Below are 4,166 nucleotides of genomic sequence, written 5' to 3'. Positions count from 1 at the left end.
GTGTCTGTGTTACTGGGTTTCAGTGTATGTATTTCTGACTTGGTGTAAGTGTGTGTCTGTGTTACTGGATATCAGTGTCTGTCTTTGTTACTTGGTGTAAGTGCATGTCTTTGTTACTTGGTGTCAGTGTATGTCTTTGATACTTGGTGTCAGTGTATGTCTGTGATACTTGGTGTAAGTTTGTGTCTTTGTTACTTGGTGTCAGTGTCTGTCTTTGATACTTGGTGTCAGTGTATGTCTGTGTTACTTGGTGTAAGTGTATGTCTTTGTTACTTGGTGTCAGTGTATGTCCTTGTTACTGGGTATCAGTGTATGTCTTTGTTACATGGTGTCAGAGTATTTCTTTGTTACTTGGTGTAAGGGTATATCTTTGTTACTTTGTGTCAGTGTATGTCTTTGTTGCTTGGTGTCAGTGTATGTCTTTTTTACTGGGTGTATGTGTGTGTCTGCGTTACTGGGTATCAGTGCATGTCTTTGTTACTTGGTATCAGTGTATGTCAAAATACTTGGTGTAAGTGCATGTCTTTGTTACTTGGTGTAATTGTCTGTCTTTGTTACTTGGTGTCAGTGTATGTCTTTGTTACTTGGTGTAAGTGTGTGTCTGTGTTACTGGATATCAGTGTCTGTCTTTGTTACTGGGTGTCAGTGTGTCTTTGTGACCTGGTGTAAGTGTGTGTCTGTGTTACAGAGTATCAGTGTCTGTCTTTGTTACTTGGTGTAAGTGCATGTCTTTGTTACTTGGTATCAGTTTCTGCCTTTGTTAATTGGTTTCAGTGTATGTCTCTGTTACTTGGTGTAAGTGTATGTCTTTGTTACTTGGTGTCAGTGTATGTCTTTGTTACTGGGTATCAGTGTATGTCTTTGTTACATGGTGTCAGTGTATATCTTTGTTACTTGGTGTAAGTGTATGTCTTTGTTACTTTGTGTCAGTGTATGTCTTTGTTACTTGGTGTAAGTGTATGTCTTTGTGACTTGATGTCAGTGTATGTCTTTTTTACTGGGTGTAAGTGTGTGTCTGCGTTACAGGGTATCAGTGTATGTATTTGTTACTAGGTGTCAGTGTATGTCAAAATACTTGGTGGAAGTGTATGTCTTTGTTACTTGGTGTAATTGTCTGTCTTTGTTACTTGGTGTCAGTGTATGTCTGTGTTACTTGGTGTAACTGTGTGACTGTGTTACTGGATATCAGTGTCTGTCTTTGTTACTGGGTGTCAGTGTGTGTCTTTTTGACCTGGTGTAAGTGTGTGTCTGTGTTACTGGGTATCAGTGTCTGTCTTTGTTACTTGGTGTAAGTGCATGTCTTTGTTACTTGGTGTCAGTGTATGTCTTTGTTACTTGGTGTCAGTGTATGTCTGTGTTACTTGGTGTAACTGTGTGACTTTGTTACTGGATATCAGTGTCTGTCTTTGTTACTGGGTGTCAGTGTGTGTCTTTGTGACCTGGTGTAAGTGTGTCTCTGTGTTACTGGGTATCAGTGTCTGTCTTTGTTACTTGGTGTAAGTGCATGTCTTTGTTACTTGGTGTCAGTGTATGTCTTTGATAATTGGTGTCAGTGTATGTCTGTGTTACTTGGTGCAAGTTTGTGTTTTTGGTACTTGGTGTCAGTGTCTGTCTTTGTTACTTGGTGTCAGTGTATGTCTCTGTTACTTGGTGTAAGTGTATGTCTTTGTTAACTGGTGTCAGTGTATGTCTTTGTTACTGGGTATCAGTGTATGTCTTTGTGACTTGGTGTCAGTGTATGTTTTTTTACTGGGTGTAAGTGTGTGTCTGCGTTACTGGGTATCAGTGTATGTCTTTGTTACTTGGTGTCAGTGTATGTCAAAATACTTGGTGTAAGTGTATGTCTTTGCTACTTGGTGTAATTGTCTGTCTTTGGTACTTGGTGTCAGTGTATGTCTGTGTCACTTGGTGTAAGTGTGTGTCTTTGTTAATGGGCATCAGTGTATGTATTTGTGACTTGGTATCAGTGTATGTCTTTTTTACTGGGTGTCAGTGTGTGTCTGTTTGTGTTACTGGGTGTCAGTGTCTGTATGTGACACTAGGTGTCAGTATTTAGTTTAGTTTAGAGATACAGCACTTAAACAGGCCCTTCGGCCCACAGAGTCTGTACCGACCATCTACAACCCATTTATACTAATCCTACACTAATCCCGGATTCCTATCACATCCCCACCTATCCCTATATATTTCTCTACCACCTACCTAAACTGTGGGCAATTTATGACGGCCAATTAACCTATCAACCTGCAAGTCTTTGGCATGTGGGAGGAAACCGGAGCAACGGGAGGCAGCCCACGCAGACACAGGGAGAACTTGCAAACTCCGCACAGGCAGTACCCAGAATCGAACCCGAGTCCCTGGAGCTGTGAGGCTGCGGTGCTAACCACTGCGCCGATGTGCCCCCCACCTCCAGTGTGAGCCTGTGTTGCTGGGTATCACTGTATGTCTTTGTTACTTGGTGTCAGTGTATGTCTCTGTTACATGGTGTAAGTGTATGTCTTTGTTACTTGGTGTCAGTGTATGTCTTTGTTACTGGGTATCAGTGTATGTCTTTGTTACATGGTGTCAGTGCATGTCTTTGTTACTTGGTGTAAGTGTATGTCTTTGTTACTTTGTGTCAGTGTATGTCTTTGTTACTTGGTGTAAGTGTATGTCTTTTTTACTGGGTGTAAGTGTGTGTCTGCGTTACTGGTTATCAGTGTATGTCTTTGTTACTAGGTGTCAGTGTATGTCAAAACACTTGGTGTAAGTGTATGTCTTTGTTACTTGGTGGAATTGTCTGTCTTTGTTATTTGGTGTCAGTGTATGTCTGTGTTACTTGGTGTAAGTGTGTGTCTGTGTTACTGGATATCAGTGTCTGTCTTTGTTACTTGGTGTCCGTGTGTGTCTTTGTGACCTGGTGTAAGTGTGTGTCTGTGTTACTGGGTATCAGTGTCTGTCTTTGTTACTTGGTGTAAGTGCATGTCTTCGTCACATGGTGTCAGTGTATGTCTTTGATACTTGGAGTCAGTGCATGTCTGTGTTACTTGGTGTAAGTTTGTGTTTTTGGTACTTGGTGTCAGTGTCTGTCTTTGTTACTTGGTGTCAGTGTATGTCTCTGTTACTTGGTGTAAGTGTATGTCTTTGTTACTTGGTGTCAGTGTATGTCTTTGTTACTGGGTATCAGTGTATGTCTTTGTTACATGTTGTCAATGTATGTCTTTGTTACTTGGTGTAAGTGTATGTCTTTGTTACTTTGTGTCAGTGTAAGTGTATGTCTTTGTGACTTGGTGTCAGTGTATGTCTTTTTTACTGGGTGGAAGTGTGTGTCTGCGTTACTGGGTATCAGTGTATGTCTTTGTTACTTGGTGTCAGTGTATGTCAAAATACTTGGTGTAAGTGTGTGTCTTTGTTACTTGGTGTAATTGTCTGTCTTTGTTTCTTGGTGTCAGTGTATGTCTCTGTTACATGGTGTAAGTGTATGTCTTTGTTACTTGGTGTCAGTGTATGTCTTTGTTACTGGGTATCAGTGTATGTCTTTGTTACATGGTGTCAGTGCATGTCTTTGTTACTTGGTGTAAGTGTATGTCTTTGTTACTTTGTGTCAGTGTATGTCTTTGTTACTTGGTGTAAGTGTATGTCTTTTTTACTGGGTGTAAGTGTGTGTCTGCGTTACTGGTTATCAGTGTATGTCTTTGTTACTAGGTGTCAGTGTATGTCAAAACACTTGGTGTAAGTGTATGTCTTTGTTACTTGGTGGAATTGTCTGTCTTTGTTATTTGGTGTCCGTGTATGTCTGTGTTACTTGGTGTAAGTGTGTGTCTGTGTTACTGGATATCAGTGCCTGTCTTTGTTACTGGGTGTCAGTGTGTGTCTTTGTGACCTGGTGTAAGTGCATGTCTTTGTCACATGGTGTCAGTGTATGACTTTGATACTTGGAGTCAGTGTATGTCTGTGTTACTTGGTGTAAGTTTGTGTTTTTGGTACTTGGTGTCAGTGTCTGTCTTTGTTACTTGGTGTCAGTGTATGTCTCTGTTACTTGGTGTAAGTGTATGTCTTTGTTACTTGGTGTCAGTGTATGTCTTTGTTACTGGGTATCAGTGTATGTCTTTGTTACTTGGTGTCAGTGTATGTCTTTGTTACTTTGTGTCAGTGTCAGTGTATGTCTTTGTGACTTGGTGTCAGTG

This window comes from Heterodontus francisci, unplaced genomic scaffold, assembly GCF_036365525.1.
Source record: "Heterodontus francisci isolate sHetFra1 unplaced genomic scaffold, sHetFra1.hap1 HAP1_SCAFFOLD_83, whole genome shotgun sequence".
Lineage (NCBI taxonomy): Eukaryota > Metazoa > Chordata > Chondrichthyes > Heterodontiformes > Heterodontidae > Heterodontus > Heterodontus francisci.
The sequence above is the reverse complement of the archived record's forward strand: the minus strand, read 5'-3'. Positions refer to the sequence as shown.